This window comes from Protopterus annectens, chromosome 8.part0 (assembly GCF_019279795.1).
Source record: "Protopterus annectens isolate FY-2018-M chromosome 8.part0, PAN1.0, whole genome shotgun sequence".
Lineage (NCBI taxonomy): Eukaryota > Metazoa > Chordata > Ceratodontiformes > Protopteridae > Protopterus > Protopterus annectens.
In genome coordinates, this window is record NC_056741.1 from 1,091,409,615 (window position 1) to 1,091,429,067 (window position 19,453).

The 19,453-nt window shown below is 36.3% G+C and overlaps 1 protein-coding gene across 2 annotated transcripts in view; it reads right to left on the reverse strand.

Moving 5' to 3' along the window:
- LOC122809238 overlaps nucleotides 1-19,453 on the reverse strand; it is an 82,978-nt gene that overhangs the window by 54,537 nt on the left and 8,988 nt on the right. The window contains exon 2 of one of the 2 annotated variants that reach the window (XM_044080552.1): nucleotides 15,429-15,531. The exons of the other annotated variant lie outside the window; for it this stretch is intronic. The gene's annotated coding sequence lies outside the window, so the exon portion shown is untranslated. The remainder of the gene's footprint in view (nucleotides 1-15,428; nucleotides 15,532-19,453) is intronic. 2 annotated transcript variants of the gene reach the window in all.

Consider the following 19,453-nt stretch of genomic DNA (forward strand, 5'->3'; position numbering starts at 1 on the left):
AGAAACACTATGCTAATGAGCTTCCCTGTAGATGTAAATAACGGATAAACAATACTGATGAAAGACTTAGGAATGTATAAAAATTGCATAAACCGTTGTGACCACCAGCAAGTTTGTACACCATGATGTTTTGGTAAACATGAAGAGAGACCACTCCACAATACTAAGTATATCAGCTGTTTTATCTGAGTAGCATATGTTAGAGATCATTCTTACATCCACTGACCATGACAGGGAGAGTCACAGTCCACATCACAGAAGAATCTGAATAAAAATAACATACCTTCAACTCCTAGACAGAGCACAGTAGACTACTATCCTGTGGACACAGACACCACACTGCAGGTAACTGACATGTCATTTTCACATGGAATATTGTGGGGGCACATGAAATACTGATCCCTGTGGACACTAAAGTATGTGTAGCTTTGACTATTCTTGCTACAGACACATTCCAGCAACCTTCAGGTGACATTATGGAAATATACTAGACATATACACCTTGAATACTAAACCAGTTCTTGCCTGTGATTGTGCAAGATATGTAGGAGCATATGTGGTTCCCAAATACTGGGGACAACCCAAAACATGTTTTGTTTTTTGTGTGTGTGTGTGTGTGTGTGTGTGTGTGTGTGTGTGTGTGTGTGTGTGTGTGGAAAAGCAGGACATTTGATAAGTAACTGTGACTAAAGAAAATGTTACATTTACGTGGAAATGGGACACTATGCACAAAATGTGAATTGAAATGTTATAAAGGTATAACAAAATTGAACATTTATGGATGGACTGCAAAAATGAAAATAAGAGTAAGGAAAAAGAAAGAGAAGATGATGAGCAACGAGATGAAATGTTAGAAGTAGAAATAGATGAAAAATTAGATGAGAAAATATAATAAAGAGGACATAGAAGAATGTTCTGAAATAAGTGACGAAGACATACGTTGGGAGGTGGTAAAAGAAGAAACAGACTTCTATTGGTAAAACAGTAAAAGGCAAAAAGAAAATTTAAAGGGATAAAAGGGATAAGTACAAAAGAAAAAAAGAAAGCAAATGGATGAAAAAGAATAAATACAGATAATGATTTGGGTGTGGTATAATGTTTAAGGTTCTGAATGCCACGGTGGTACGGCGGTAGCATTGTTACCTCACAGCAAGAGGTTCTCCCATTCGATTCTTGGCTTGGGAGTGCCTTCTGTGTGGAGTCTGCATGTCCTCCCCGCGGTTGGGTAGCATTCGAAAGACATGCGTGCATAAATGGGCGTGCCTTCATTGTAGGTTGGGCGTCGAGCTGGCACCTCGGCATTTTGTAAAAAATCGACTGCCAATCATTAGCGGACCGGAGCTCCGCTGTGGCGACCCCTTACCGGGAAAAAGCCGAAAGGCAAACAACAACAACATAATGTTTAAGGCTTTGGTTCACAAACACAAGGTACAGCAATTGATTCTCACCTCCTAAAGGGAAACTGGCTAGGCTTAGAATGGCTTATTAAGAAAACTAGCCTAGTAAGTAACTTTGAACTTATGAAACCATGAATCTAAGGAAAAAAGAAAATGACAATTTTAGAGTGCTTTCTATAAATGTAAACAGTATTAACAATATAGTAAGAAGAAAGTGATTTTTAGTGGTGTAATACAAGTGATATAGATGTCGCAAATGAGGAAAGACTGCAAACATAGAAACTATGGAGAGGAAATAATCTGGAATTTCAGAAATGAGAGATACTCTGGAATAGCTGTATAGTGCAGAAATACAGCAATTATATTAGATGTGACTTCAGCAAAAATGAGAAGCTAAACCATTGTAAATTTAAAATGGAAGTATATAGAACCATAACATTACATGCTTATACTAACTGTAAAGAAAGGGAAAGGTTATTTCATCAGATGTTAAACTATATAGTGATAAATATGAATACTATAATAACAGGAGACCTTAATTGTGATTTATGAGGCAAGCATAAAAAATGAAATGACATAAGAAAAACATTATAAGTTAAAACTGCGGGACACAAATTCATGGACTTATAAAAAGGGGTATGTATAGAACTGAAACAGATTACCTTATAGTATCAGAATGTTTAGTTATAGAAAAAGGGGAGGTAGATGAAACAGAGTTTTCTGATCATCTTGAAATTTGGATAGAGATAAAGGAAAACAAGGAATATATAAAATAAGCAAAGAAATACAAAGGATAAATGAGAAAGCATGGAATGAAGAAAGAGAGATTAGTAAAAGAGTTATGGAAAAATTCATAGCACTATGAAAATATTTTATAAAAATTGGTCTGAATGGTGGATAACATTTAAGATAAATTTAAAAAATATTTTTTTACAGTGGCAATATGATGTGAGGAAAGTAGGCAAACAAAAATATACAAAAAATAACTATCCATTGGAAGATTTAAGAACGTAATGATAGAAATAATTTGTCAAAGAAAAAGAATTATATGAAAGAAATTAAGAAAAAATACAAGATTTGTTATATAAGCAAAGATACTTTTTACAAGGAAAAAGAGAAGTATTGAGTTACTTAAGGAGATTAGTAAAGGAAGATGGTAGCATAATGAGAGAAATAAAAAAATGTCAAATGAGACTCAGGAAAAGACCATGAATATTGTAGTACAATATGTACAAGAAATGTTTAAAGAAAACAATAAGGTAGTGAAAAAAAAACATGTAAGGTAAAAAAAAGTTAAAAGAAAAAGTAAATAAAGAGTTGGAAAAGTATAATTCTTTAAATGAGCTAAATAAAATATCAGAACAAGAAAATATAGATTTGGCTGCAGGACCAGATATAATAGGGTATGACATATACAAAAATTTAAGGGACTGGCAATTTTTTAAAACATTTTAAAGGAATGGTTAAATGAAGGTTTTATGTAAAAAGAATTATGTAGCAGAATACTTAAATTCATATGGAAGAAGGAAGACAGAAGACAGAAGACAATTAAAAAAGGGAGAGTGACGTACTGAATAATAATAATAATAATAATTATTCGATCTTTATGAAACTAAAATGGAAATATGGAAGACAGTATATATAGTATAAAGGGAAGGGTTGTCAAAAATTTTTAATGACAGTTAGAGAAATTGTAGATATGATATTATGAAAAGAAAAGAAAAAGTGAAAATCATGATATGAGACCTTAATAAGGCATTTGATAACCACTGGACATGAAATATTGTGGGTAATAATGAAAGAATATAATATAAGTGAGAAAATGATGAAATTATGTACATCAGCATACAACAATAATAAAGTAAAAATACTTGCAAATGGCTGGTTAAGCCAAGAGGTACATATAAAAAGCGGTGTAAGACAGGGATATTCAATGAGTTGTACACTCTTTGCATTCGTTATGAATGAAATAGTATGTGATATAAATTACAAAATGAAGGAGGCAGGGTATATAACACCTGAAAGGTTAAGAATTCCAGTTCTGTTAATATACTCATATGACACTAAAATAACTGCAAAAAGCAAAATTTGGATAAAAGAAGTAATAATTTGCACAAATTAATTATTGTCTTGAGATGATAAGGATGGCTTTAAATAAAGAGAAAAGTAAAGGTTTAGATGATGTATTAAAGGTAGGGGTATATATTTTACAATTAATCAAATTTGTTAGGTATAAAATTTGGGAATAAAGGTGCAAGTAGAATTCGATGGGGGAAAAACGCACATATTTTTGGGAGAAAATATAAATTATTTTTCAGAAAAAAGGTTTAGTTAATAAATTCAGTATTGATGGGAAAAACAGCATACTTAGCAAGTATAGTTATACTGCCAACAGAATTTGAAAAGGAATTCCTGTAGATATTTTTCATGAATATGGGGTTCTAGATTAAACCCAGTAAAACTAGTGGAGTTCTTAATGTAAATAAACAAGAAAGGGGTCTGGGGTTAATATGTTGCTTCATTAAATTTATACAAAGTGTTAAAGTTATAAAAAAAGATGAAAGATTAATAGTAAAATTATATAAATACAAGTATGATAAATTTTGGGGAATGGTAAAAAAGAGAAAAAAAAAAGAGTGCATAAATGGGGAAATAAATGCTACCAAGAAAAATATTTTTGTGGAAAATGAAACTTGATGATATAGAAAAAAAACAGAAAATGTGGTATAAATGTAATGATAAAACATTACTATGTAAAACCATGGGAAAATCTAACAGATGATAAAAATTAAACCTATAAAATAATAAGCAAATGGTGTGATCAGAAAGTAGAATGTCAAGATTTTTGGTGAAGATTGGTAATAGATAAATTGCTAGAAAAAGGAAATATGCCATATAAAAAGAAAAGTGATAGAATAGGATGACACTGTCAAGTAAAAACTATGGAACCAGAGCTTTTGAAATATATGAGTAAAAAAGCTATGTGGAAACTATATAAAGATTTTTTTTCCAAAGATATGAAAGAAGTTAATAAAATAAGCATGGATATGATTAAATATAGATATTATAAGAATAAAAGTAAAGGATATATTAAAAGAACAGATAAGTTATTTTATGTTATATGGGTTATACAGAATGAAAGAATAAATGAAATTATGTTTAATGATAACTGGGTTTTAGCAACAATATTAAGTAAAATCAGATAGTGGTTTAGTGGTTAAGGAAAAAGGAGTGGGGGGGTCTAATAGGGATGAAAATTTGATAAGACTGTAAAGGAAATTATAACTGTGTATTTGTATACTTACATGTTTGTACATTTGTAATTATCTGGAAATATGCAAATATTTTGTAAATAAAGAGTTCTTTTTGTACATAAAGGACTCTTACTCATAGCATGTACAGCTAGCAAGTATGTGTGCACATCTCGTTCCTAACACAGGGGCAGCTGAGAGGACGGTGTGTGAGATGGAGAGAGTGGCAGAAGGAACTGAGGCGAATGTCAGTGTTTCTGCTGGAAAGATGGTGAAGGATTCAGAAGACTTTTTTCAGCACAATCTGTTTGCTGAAGCAGAGAAAGGAGAAACAATATGTGAAGGATATATAATTACAACTCTCCAGTTGAGGGGGGGATCTCAGGATGATTTACTAAGTGAGATGTTATTGCAGAACAAACCTGAAAGTGGAAATGAGGTTTTCAAGGGGGAAAATCATGCACAAAATTCAGAAGTAGAAAGCAGATTCCATTTTAAACGGCAAAAGTGAAGGAAACAAATCTTATGCAAAGACGATGAAGAAAGGTGGAGGTGAGAGAGAAGAACAGAAGAAAGATGAAGTAAATGCAAGGCAGAAATTTGTGATGAGAATTCAAAATAAAGAGGAGAAAGAAATGGACAGCTATAAAGTTTGGGATAGTTTAATAACTTGTTTGGGTGTAAAGGCTCAAAAGTAACAGTTTTTATTCTTATAAATAAAGAGACATTTTGTAAAATATTTAAGACTGGTTATGCAATGCAAAGTTTCTTCGAAGAATGAGAAGAAAAAGAAATGCAACCCATGGAACGTATATATATATATATATATGGGTAAAGCATTGAAATGAGAAAAAAGAAAAGATACATGTGCAATTTTGAACTGAAGTACAAAAAACAGACTTTAAAAAGACATTCAAGTAAATCTGTAATAAAGTTGTGGGCATTTCCAAAGTTCGTGGCAATAGGGGGTTATGGACTGGAGGGTGGTATTGTCACACTCTACTGAAAGTAGTAAATGAAAAAAATTTACGCATTCCTATTATGGTAAATGTGGAATAAAACAAGGTTGTAGTGAAATATTGGGGTCAACCCAAAATATTTTTCCTGTGGCAAATAGGATCATCTAATAGGTAATTTTGACAAAAGAAGACGTTACATTTATGGGAAATGGATCACGATGCAAGAAGATGTGAATTAAAATGTTATAAATGTGAAAACTGGGCATTTATGGATAGACTGCAAAATGGAAAAAAATTACAAGGGAGGAGAAAAAACATGAACAAAGAGAACAAGTAGTGGGAGTAGAAGGTAAAGAAGTAGTAGAAGAAGGAGGAAATATATAAAGATAAACAATAATAACAAAGATAACACAGAAAAAGCCTCCAAAGTAAGTGATGACAGACCCTGGGAACAGGGCACTTCTATGGGCTAGGCTTGTAAAGGCCCCAGGGCCATTAGCCTAGTGCACACCTATGAGGAAGATATAAATTGGTAAATAATAAACGGGGGAAAATCTATCGGAAAAAGAGTTCACAGACAGAAAAAGTTATGAAAGAAAAAAGAAAGGAAATGGAAAAAAGCTAATAAGAAAATTATAAATCTGTCTAAAAGTAAAAAAAATAATATACAGGACACTAGAAAAAAAGAGAAAGTAATACGTTTAGAGTATTTTCTGTAAATGTAAACACTATTAAAATTATAGTTTGAAAGACAGTAGTTTTAGAGTGATGCAGTAAATTTGATGGAGATGTAATAGTGCTGCAAGATGTAAGATTTTTAACTAAGGAAGAAAGACTCCAAACAGAAAAACTTTGGAGAGGAGATATAATTTGGAATATGAACAATATTTAGGAATAGTGACTGCAAACAGAAAAACTTTGGAGAGGAGATATAATTTGGAATATGAACAATATTTAGGAATAGTACTTCTTTATCAAAAATCAGTGAAAATACTAGAGGTGACATTAGTAATGATGGGAAGATTAACTGATGTAAAGATCAAATATATAGAATTATAGCATTATATGCTTATGTTACATGTAAAGAAAGGGAGAAATTATTCCTCAAGATATTAGATTGTGTAGTAATAAATATAAACATTATATTAATGGGAGACTTTAATTGTGATTTGAGAGGGGAAAAAAGAGAATATGTGATGATAAAACAATATTAGAAGTTATGAGATGTAGAAGAAACTCATGGGCATACAGTCAAGGTACATGCACAACTGAAACAGATATAGTATCAGAACGTTAAATATTGCTGAAGATGAATCAATTCTAACAGGCTTTTTAGACCATGTAGCAATATGGAGAGATTTAAAGGAGTATAAAGAGTATATAAAATAGAAAAAAAGGATAAAAAGAGTAAATGAGAAAACATGGGATGAGGGTGGAAAGAAAATAATATAACAATTATAGAAATGTCATATTACTATGAGATTATTTTATAAACATTGGTTTGAATGGTGGCTTTTAAAAAATATATAAAATGTGTTTATTAGTTTGACAGAGGGATGCATGAAAAGCAGAAAAATATGAAAGAATATGTAAAAGGTGCTTTCAAGGACTTGGACAAGAATGACACAGAATATTATGAGAAAGAAAAAGTGGTATATAGGAAAAATCAAGAAAAAATAGGAATTATTATTTAAACAAAGATATTTTCCTAGAAGATAAAGGAGGAGAGGTATCACCATATTTAAAGTAAATTAGTTAAGATAGTAGTGTAATGAAACAAATGAAAAATGTAAAAAGGACAGATAAAAAGAACCAGGAACAGATTATGCATATTGTAGTAAAATACATACAAGAAATGTTTAAAGAAAAAGAGCAAGAGAGAAGATGGAACGTTAAAAGATTATCTGAGCAAGACAACGAATATGAACAGGAGACTTATTTATACAAACTAGATAAGGTGCTGGGGCAAGTGACTACGGAATCCGCTGTGGGGCCAGATGGAACTAAATATCAAATGCATGTGGATTTAAAAGAATGGCAAAAGAAGCATTTTTAAAAAACAATGAATGAATGGTTAAGTGAAAGATTTCTGTATAAGGAGGAGACTACTTTGAATAAATGAAATCCCACTTACCAGACTTTCTAAACTCCAAAACAATGCCACCATCAATGCAACTGAATGGCCCCTTGGAACACCAAATGAAAACTCCAAGTAAGTAACCAATTGGCCATCATGTTGAACTTTGTCCCTTTCCCTGCTGTTGTGCAATCTTGGAGTTGGTATATTTAGTTAGGTGGGTGTAGGAGGCAAAGCCCCCCACATGGGTGGGTTTAATTTGCTTCATTTTTTTATTTTATGTTGGGGACAAGTGGTTACTTACCTGGAGTTTTCAGTCGGTGTTCCGAGAAGTCGTTCAAATGCAGTTTCGGCTATGTAGTCTTGGTGTTCAGAAAGTCGGGTAAGTGGGATTTTGTTCACTCAAAGTAGACCCCTAAGGACTTATGTAGTAAGATACTTAAATTTATATGGGAAAAAAGTGGAAAAATTAAATTAAAAATTGAAGCCTTATAATACTGAATAATGTGGACTATAAAAGATTTTTATGAAAACACTTCAAAATAAAATGGAAAATAAAATTGAGAATATTATGGAAGGCAGCACATATAAAGGGAAAGGATGTCAGGAATTACTACTGATAGTGAGGAAGATTTTGGATGACATTATCAAGACAAAAGAGGAGGTTAAACATAGTAGAAAATTTGAATAAGGCATTTGACACAATACGGCATGAAAGTTTGTGGATAATCATGGACGAGTATAATATAAGTGGAAAAATTAGTAACATCTGTCGCTTGGCTTGCAATAACTGAACATGAATTTTAGTAAATGGGTGGCTTAGTAGAGAAATAGATATAAAGAATGGTATAAGCCAGGTATGTCCAAGGAGTAGCATATTATTTGCTTGGGTCATGAATGTATTAATAATACATATAAAAATGAAGGATGCATGACAAATGAAGGAATAAGTTTCCTATATTATGTAGTCTTATGCAAATGATATTGCAGTGACATCAAAAAATAACATTTGGATGAAATATGTGTTACTATATTTATATGAATGCATAACGGCAGTAAGCATGACATTAAATAAAGAAAAAGTAAAGCACTGGGTAATACAGGAAAGATAGGAGGTATATATTTTACAAAGAATGAGATTTCTGTACTAGATATAAGATTTAGAAGTAGGAATACAAGTAGAAATTAATGGAAAAAATAGAAGAAATAAAGGAAATCTGTGATTTTTTGAAAGCATATAAATAACATAAATAATTATTTAGAAAAAAAGCTTATTTAACAAATTCTGTCTAAATGGAAAGGTTAACATATTTAACAAGTGTGTATATGATGCCAATAATATATGAGAATGAAGATTTATAGGGAATCTTTTCATTTATATGTATACAGATAAAAAAGGAGGAGATTTAGGGTTAATTTACCCACTTGTTTACACTGCCACATTGAACTGGTGTTAAATGTTAAAGTGGATAAATGAAGTTAGTGATAAACTTGTTAAAATATAATATGAAAAATTATGGGAAATGATGAAAAGATAAAGAGACAAAAAATGTGTAAATAAAGAAATGAAATGTTTTATTATTTTATTTATTTAACGTTTGTTTACTGGAAAGTCCGACTTGGAACAAGCAAATTTTCAGTGAGGCCCAGGGAGAATCACTTCAAATGCAAATTTTTGTAATGTTATCAAGAAAAAAATATTTTTATGAAGAAAAATACTGAGGAAATGGAAAAAGAGAGACAATTGTGGTACAAAAATATGAGTCTATATTGCGTCAAAATGCTGTAATATCGAACGCCTAAACATTGGACTACATTCATCAAAATGCATTTATGCGAATCGATGAATACATATAGCGCAACAAAAAAAACACTTGCCTGCAATCCTACGTAACCTAAAACAACCCCACCCATGTGGGGGGTTGTGTCCCCCACAGCCCCCCCAACTAAATATACCAACTCCAAGATCACACTACAGTGGAGAAAAGGGCAACACCGTGCAGTTGGCCAACTACATCTTTGCCCTGGAAGTATTCATCGAAAATGCATTTCGATGAATACAGTTCGATGTTTAGGCATTCAATATTACGATATTTTGTCGTAATATAAAACCCAAAAATATAATGATACAATATTATGTTACCCTGTGGGCAAATTTAACAGAAGAAAAGGTTAGAGCTATAAAAATAAGAACTGAACGGTGAAATAAAAAAGTAGAATGCCAGAATTCCTTACAGAGACTGGTGATAAATTACCACTAAAAGGGAATATGCCATATACAAAGATAAGTGAAAGTATATATCTATATTGTGGAAAAGAAGAAACTACAGGGCATGTTTCTTTGAAATGCAAAAAGACAGCGGGAAAAGTTATGTAAAGAATTTTTTTGAAGACATTAAAGTGAGTAAGATAAATACCAGGTTGGAATGCTAACACTGTGTTAGCTACAGTAATAGCTCTCAACCTTCCATCTCCAAAATGAGGAACACTACCTTTTACAATGTGGAACAAATGGGCAAAATGTGGAACATTTACTACTGGCTTACTAACAAATTAAACTACGAAGCTCGCAGCATGGCTAAAATGTGACATATTTACTCATAGAATAGGTATTTTAATGAAATATATGATTCAGTTCAATTTACCACTGATATCAGTTAAAACATTGCTAACACTGAATGTGTGGCAGACCCTTTCAATGCGGAACTTGGAGGAACATAAACTTTTTAGGACCCCAAATGAGGAATGTTCCTCGAAATGAGGTACACTTGAGAGTTTTGGCTACAGTTAATTAACTATAGTGTTAGCAATCCATCCATCTGGTGTGGGCATAGAACCCACAGCCTTATTTACCAAAGACAATTAAGCTACTTTATCACTGACATTGCTACAGTCTTTAAATGGCATGTGGGAATGAAATTATGCCAGACAAAAAAGGAAAATTCTAAATGCACAAACTACATACAGAAACTAATTAGAAAACATTACAGTAAGGTGAACTTGAAATAAAAACAGAATAAAATACTATAACTGCAATTAATGAAGACTCTCTGATTAAACTGCAGGGGTGTGCAGTGCATGGTCCAAATGCCCATAACAAGTAATATGTGAACATATTATCCTGAAATTGGTCAATATTGATCAGTGTATTACTCTGGTAAACAAATATAAATAAATAAATGTGGCTGCACGAGTGACATACTGTAGGCTTCCATAATAAATCCTGGCCAAAATGTACTAATCACAGAAATGGCAATACTATAAGGCTCACAGTAATGCATAAAGAGCTTATCTAAAATTAGAATAAACTTCTCCCACTGCCCATCATTGTAAAAAAAAAAAATCTCCTAGCCTGGGTCCATGAGCGAAGTAAAAGAGCCCTCACCATGGCCCAAGTGACACAGGTCAAATTAGCAGCGGAGGGAAGGGGAATGGCCTGCTAACCTCTCTCTGAGGGAAGGGAGCTGTTAGCTCACACTCAGGGAGCAGGAGGTTAGACTTTTCTGATGGAGACCAGGGAAACCACCTCCTGTGCTCACAGTTTGTAGGTGGTGTATTCTACTGGCATATGTCCCTTACAGAAGTGGGAGACCATCCACCACCATCAGCTCACTGCACTCAGAATCTTTTTTAGTATTCCTCACCATGTGCAAGGAGGTAGTGCACAAAGGAAAAAAAAACATGAACCATCCATGATGTCTACCTTAGTAATGCCCCTAATGGTTGACCCTTACCCCAATGATGGGGAACAAATCGGCCAAATGGTCAGAAGGGGTCTAATGATCTGCATCTTGCAGTGGAGGCATAGAGTGGCAAAAAAAAAAAAAAAGAGTAAAAACAATCCCCCTCCACTGCACATATGGCCATGCACAGATCTCTTAATGAATATAAATTCACTTTCTACAGAACTTCTATCCAAAAGACCTGTAAATAAATACAACTTACTAAAGTACAGCAGTCCTCACCATGTACCAACCCAACAATAACAACAATGCAAACAAAAGTAGTTCACTACAAATATATAGTAGTACTATCCTTGGCAATAAAGACCAAATTATTTACACTATCACCAACCAACAGCCCTGTTACTGACACAAGCAAAACTTTGCATAGTCACCCAAAGCCCAATGTGTTATCTCATCCCTAGTACACTAACAAGTCAGCTATACAGACCCATGCCACTTCCTGTTCCCAGAAGACACCAATTCAACTGAGTCCCCACATTCGCTTGCAGCCAAGTCCCTGGCAGATACGTTTCTTACCTGCACCCACCCTTACAGGTTCACAGGTTCATAGGTTGGTAATAGGCTATCAGCCCTAAGGCCAATATAAGCCTAGCCATAACAATTCCCTGGATATTCCTTCCCACAATATTTACTTCTCTGGACCCCTGTCTAGCCGGGCAACTGACACGATCCCCAGGGTGAATTTCTTATCTCCCATCCAATCATCAAGGTTCCTTTTGAAGAGGGCCAATGAGGCACTCTGCTTGACATGTATGGGCAGTCTATTCCAGAGTATGGGGTGTCTCGGGGTCAGGAACCTATCCCTCCAGCATGTTTTCTTCATTGTGATGACAAGGTTTAGATCCCTGGAGCGTGTGGCTCTGAGGGATTGGGATTTCTTTAACTGGAGCATGCCCAACAGCTCAGGGTTTGACATGGCCTTGTATGTTAAACAGAAATCACTTCTGAGTAGACGATATGCCACAGAGTATAGCTGGAGTTTTTTTTAGACTGTCAGCATATGGCATCTGCTTTAGGCCTGTGATTCTTTTAGTGAGGTACTTTTGTGGCCTTTCCAGCTGTTGCAGATGTCTTCTGATGTACACACCAAACAGGGCATTATACTCTATAATGGGTCTAATGAGAGATGAGTACAGTGGGACAATGACCTCCTTTTTTCTGGATGAAGAGCCCTTAGTGATGAGGTGTGCAACATAGAAGGATTTCCTGACTGTTGAGGCAATGTGGTTATCGAAAGTGTCCACCTGTGTCCCTAAGTCTCTCATCACACTTTCGATGTTTAGTGTACTGCCACCTATGTGGTAATTCATGGGTACATGTTTTTTTTCCAAAGGGGATAACTATACATTTCTTGGCATTAAGCTTGAGCCCATGGCTCTGACACCAGGCATCTGTTTCTGTAAGGCCCTTTTGTAGAATATCCATATCATTTGGGGATTCATTAATGGCTCCCAGTTTGCAGTCATCTGCAAACTTTGTTAACCAGAGTCCCTTAATGTTGGCCTGTACTTCAGAGAAGTAGATGCCAAACAAGAGTGGTCCCAGGACTGAACCCTGAGGTACTCCACTTGTATGGAGCTGGATTTGGAGTCTGCTACTTTTACAGTCTGGGTTCTGTCAGTAAGCCAGTGGGCAACCCATTGAGTGACGTAGGGATTTACGCCCAGCTTAGTAAGTTTATCTATGATTCCAGAGTGGGGGATGGTGTTGAAGGCCTTGGGAAGGTCCAGATAGGCTGTGTGGACCACCTTACCCTCGTCCACAGCTCTGGAGACTGATTCAAAGAAGTCAATCAGATTCAGGAGACAAGATCAGTCCTTCACAAACCCAAACTGGGTGGGGTCCAGTGTTTGAAGGTTGCCAATGTCTTTGTTTACAAGTTCCATGCCCTTGCAGATCAGGCTTGTCAGACTGATGGGACATTAGTTCCCGGGATCCAAGGCGGATCCCCCCTTGTGGAGTGGGATAACTGTAGCTGTGCGCCACTCAGTAGGCATGAAGCCTGAGGTGAGGCTATGATTAAACATGCCACTTAGGTGAGGTGCCAGTTCATTTTGTAGTTCATGTAGTACACAGCCTGGGATGTCATCTGGTCCCATGGATGCTGTATTCTTAGCTTTGGAGAGTGCAGTTTCAACCTGTGTGGCCGTGATTACCGGAATTTGGCAATCTTTTGGCATTGAGATGGGCCCTTTAGGGGGTGAGAGGGGGGTGAAGTTGGCACTAAATCGATCTGCCAGGATATTGGCAATACCCTTGGGATCAGTATATTTAATGCCATTCTGTTGTAGCTCAGAGCAGATCTGAGCATTGCCATTTAGATTCTTGACATAACTATATAATGCCTTGTGGTTGTCTTTGGAATCTTTGGCAATTTTATTTTCGCAACTAGCTTTTGAGGATTTTATGAGGGATCTCAGCTTCTTACTGAGGCTGGTGAGGGAGTATTTTTGCATTCTGCGATTTTGCTCTTCTGCAACAGTTTCTTCCTTCTGTTGTACAGTTTGTTTATAGCAGGGGACCACCATATTGGCTTCCTTTTTTTGGAGAAGAGCATCTTGGTTCTATTTGGGATGGCACGATTCATACACGAGTGGATGTGCTCGTACAGAGCCTTAGTGTAGGATTCTGCAATCGAACTTTCAGATCCCATCTGCATGGGTGTTCTGAAGTTTGTCACTTCTGACTTTAGCAGCATGAAGTTGGCTTTGGTGAAGTTTTTTTAAGGAGGTTTCCTTACTGGAGTGTGGGGGGTGGGATGTGGATGTCAAGGGTGATTTGCTTATGGTCAGACCTGACCAATGAGGGGGTGACCACTGGCGCGGAGCATCTATCTCCCATGTTGGTAATGGCCAAGTCTAGGATATTGGAGCCCCTGGTGGGACAATGGATTAATTGATCCAGGGCGCTGGAATTTATGAATTCCAAGAACCGCTGGGAAAAGGAGTTGGTACCAGAGTATTTTTCCCAGTTAATGGCAGGGTTGTTGAAATCACCCAGTATTAGGGTGTTTGGTTGTATCTTAATATTTTCCAGTATGTTTAGAAAGGTGTAGTGAGAATCTTGGGGCATGGTGGGGGATCTGTAGCAAGCCACAATTTGGATTGCAGTCTTACCTAGTGTTAGCTGCACTTGGAGAATTTAAGATGCATTGTGTTGGGCAACTAGCCTGGAAGTGTGAATATCCTTGGTGAATATGGACACTCCTCCACCTTTAGTGTTTCGGTCTTGGTTTTGTGACTAAAAAGTGTGGTAAGAGTTGTAGCCTGTATTGCAGAGGTGCTCTCTGGAGCTTTGAACCAGGTCTCGGTTACTGCACAGATATCGATGTTCTCCATTTTTAGGAGTGTCTCGAGAGAGTGCATTTTGAGGTTTAGACGTCTAGCAGTGAGTAGCATTACCTTCAGATTTTGCATGCCTGTATCTGTTACGGTGGTGGTTTTATCCTTTGAACCTTGCCTAAAAAAGGCACTATAGGGTTGCAAGAGCTTTAGCCAGTAACCTGAATTCCCAGGGGTGACAGGTGCAGACCATCTCTGGCAAAGCATTGTGGTTTGTCGATCATGTCTTCCCAGGCAGACAGATACTGGATCCCCTTTGAATGACACCAGAAGCTTAGCCAATTGTTGAAGTCAATCATTTTGTCCTTGTCTAATCTATGGTATACACTTTTGAAGTACACCAAAAATATGTACCCATCCAGAATTCCCCACCTGCACCCAAAAATGTCCTACAATTATGCAAAACTGATCATTTTTGCAAAGCACAGCACACATAAAAATGAAAATTGTATATCTCATTTTAACACAGAAAATTGCAGTGGTACAGAAAGAATGTATAAAACTTAAAAGATCTTGACATTTAGTTTTTCTTACCTTTATAACTTTTCAAAGAAATTGAGGCATTTGTTTACACTGTATAGGTTTAGATTGTAGCATGTTAAATATATTGCCTACAAATGTGTTAAACCTTTCTGTATAGGATACTTGGATACATACTGTTAATCCAGGAAAGTTATTTCTTCTTTCTGTAGTGTCAGACAGTTAGTCTTTTCAAACAGAAGTCTCATTTCCAAAATACATGTCATCACTTGTAATCTTCCTGGATGGAAGAAAAAAACAGAGGCAGATAATTAAAAAAAAAAAAAGTCTGAATAATCCTTATCCAGACCTAAACAATTACTTGTTATTACACAGAAAATGGGGACCAACAAGCCAGCTTCTGCAGTAGTCAGTTCAATAGGTACTGGGAAATGACAATAAAGGTTATTTTGCAGAAAGACATGGGAAAGTCAAGTGAATGAAAATAAACAGAGTCTCAAAAGAAATTTAGTGGGTGACAGGTTACCATACTGTATGAATGGTGTCCCCTGGATGTAGTCATGACGCACAGTACATGTAAAGCACAAATGTTATGTGCACAAAGAAGTAAAAGAGGTAAGAGTAGCCAGCAGAGACTGCTTAATACAAGGTTGCATAGAGCGTTCCCTGCAAATATGCAGATTTGTTTCTAAAGTGTTGCACCTTAAGCAGTAGCTAGGTTATATGTGAAAACTGAAGACTTTGTTTTTGGAACCTAATAAACATGTACTGTTTACAAAAAATCTGCACAACTGGAATAAGACAAATACATCAGGTTAACTAACATTGTAAAAGGATGGATAATACACCTATAGCGCTAAAAGGTTCTGGGGAACTGTAATAAAACTATGAATTATCTGATGTATAAATAACTACACACACTAGCCTTACTTCCATCCTTTGCTTGATGTGTAGAAATTATTACAGCTGAGATAACTACAGTCCAAGATGGATTATGACTTAGTGGGTGTATATTTAAGCTCTACAACAAGGTAGGCTGTGTGAACTGCCTTACCCTCATCAATGGCCTTTAGTGACTGTTTGAAAAAGTCGAGAAAGTTCAGGCAGGAGTGCCTTGCCTTGAAAGAAAAAAAGGTCAGATCAGTGTCCTCCCAATGTAATGTCTTTAATGTCTTTTATTTATGAGTTCCTCTATGCTCCTTGCAATTAAACAGCAGCCTTATGTGTGGGTTTAGTTCTCATTGAGTTTTAGTGTACACACAGCTGGGACACCCCGTCCGGTCCCATTGATGCTGTGTTTTTGCTTAGAGACAGCAGCTCTCACCTGGGCATCTGAGATGTTTGGGAGGCTAGACTCTGGATATTTATCTCTTCCCTTTTGGGAGGGAGGGGAGAAGATTGTACTACTGAACCTGTCTGCCAGGCAATGTCTGTGGGTTCAGTGTTGGAGTGATTTTTCATCATTTTTTCTGAGACTATCTGGGGAGTTTCCAGAGTTCAGTTTCTTTCTGCTAAGAAAGAAAGCAGATTGTCTTTTTGTGTCATTGTATTTTTTTTCTCTTCCTCTCTTGTTGGATGATTTTGATTTTTATGAGTGGTTTTGCTTTAGTGATGATCAATGATGCCTTCCCTTTTCTTTTTTTTTTTTGCTCTTGCTCTGTCATGTAGTAGCTTTCTCCTCTTGTTGTTTTATGGCTGGGTGGGGGGGGTCCACCAGACCGAAGGGTCTTGATTTGGGTCTTGATTTTATTATATATTGCTTGATCCACATGCGAAAAGAGGCTCTCTTTGAAGGGGCATTTTGTAAGGGTTTCAGCTGGGCTCCACTGGGGGGGGCCTTGAAGGAGGATACAGATTAATTTATGGTCTGATCTCACCAATGAGGGATATCCTCTGTGTGGAGCATTTTGTCCCCATGTTTGTGATGATCAGGTCTCTAGTATATTTTTCCCTCTTGGTGACTAGTTTGACTAGTTGTTCCATAGCAGGAGTTATGAGGAATCCTTTCAATCCATTGATTCAGTACAACTTTTTAACCAACCTTCGCAAAAGCAGCTCCACCACTTCTAGCCACCTCTGGCTTTCAGTCACTATTGCACCATAACTTTACAATAAAATGGCCCCCAGACTTGTCACATTCAGACCCAAGTCACAAAATAATAGACTAAAATCTTATATTTCCACAATACAGTAGACACCCAGTCTGTTTTCCAAAGCCACAACACTACCACTCAAAAAAAAACTTGCTCACCATCTCCTTTATTTACAAAATAAAGTCTTCCACTTGTCACAAGATTTTTCATATAAAACCAAACAGAATGCCTCACTAAAGAATCAGAAGAAATTCACAAGCTGTATGACACTGCCTGGACGAATTGAAAATAAAAAAAAAACATCACCAATCACTCAGAAACAATTCACATCCCTGCATATTACTATTAAATGTGCCATAAGACTGCACTAAATCAACTCACTAACAAGTAAACAACACTCCTTACTACATTCCCCAAAACACATCTGAAGCGAGAAAACAACAGCATCCAATACACCGTTCAGTGTCTACACAGTAGTTCCCACTTTCTGACTTGCTCAGTGAATTCAGTAACCTCTCTACTCCACTACCCAATACTTACTCTGCCTTCCACTAACCCTCTCAAACACCATATCTCCCAGTCTTCTACTTCAAACAAATTACAACTAAATAGATTACATTACAGAAATATTTGAAGAAGTTCTCCTAGTGGCACATTAGGATCTGAAACTTAGCCTCTAGTTTACATACAAAGAATTCAAAGTCAGTTCCCTTTGCCACATTTACACCTTTTGCATCATTAAAAACATTATGTCCTGGAAATAGCTAGATCACTTCTCAAATAACCCAAACCCAGCAAAGCCTCTGACTTACTCCCAAACTCCATCCTACTTATCCTTGGAAAAATGCCTGAAAAATAATCATACAAAATCCACTCTCATCCTACATACAACACTACCATTACCTTTCCCAAAGTGACAGCTCTACGGACATTTATGGATGAAGTAGTGCTCAACACTGACAAAGACAACCTCACAGGGGCTCTATTCATTGTCCTCACTCATGCCTTTGACCTCTGTGATCACATGCTCCTACACTCTCACATGACTAAAATGGGTAACAGCCAACAAGCCAATGCCTGGTTCAAAGACTTCCTTACCTTGAGATCATTAAGAATAAAATCAGGTACACCTATGTTGACAAAAGTCACCATTCAAACTGGTGTCCCACAAGGACCAATTTTGTTCCCACTTGTTTTTTCTATTTTTATAAATAAACTACCTCTGGATTTACCTCATGTCCCTCTAATCTTAACATACAAACAACACAATCATTTTCAGGTCCACTCTCAACCACCAAAATCTGCAAGGTCATCTTCAAGATGAACTTTTTGTCCCTTACCAAATGTTCAAATAAACTGCTACGTAACCCCAAGACCAAAACTTTTATATTTAAAACCCATCAAAAACTATCAAGATGCCCCACAACACTGGACATAAGGAACATATATCATCACTCTCCCAAATGAGGCAACCTCATCACTCAAATACCTTAGTTTCTGGCTTAATCAACACCTAAACATTCAACCTGTGAAAGACTAGAGCAGAAAAAACATTCACTATCCCAGGCCCATAAGATATCTTGCTTCTTGTACCTATCAGCTAGAATTCCCAACAAAGGCATCCTTCTTGCCCAGTTAGAATATGGCCTACCCAGGATAGCTGCAACATCTAAGAGGAACAGTACAGCCCAACAATCACCAACAAATTCTGACACTTCATAACCACTTCCCCTAGATAAGAATCCCACTGTGTCACAATGAGGAAGGCCAACTGACTGTCCAATAAACAAAGATCTGACATCTTACTAGGCTCCCTGCTTTTCAAACCAGAAAACCAACATATTCATACGCAACTTTCTGAGAAATGCATTCCCAGCATCCCATTAAACAACCTTGGAACTTCATCACAATTAGGACCAGTTCTGCAAGCACCCAGAACAAAACTTCACTGCACCAACCACAGATTTTTTCTTCTAGCCCCTCAGACTCTGGCAATTTAACCTTTCCAACTTAAAGGATCTAGCCTCCTACGCAAGATTCAGACTGCCAGTTCAAAACAAATCTCATAGCCAATGCCAATGACTCATCTCACACCACATTGCAAAACCA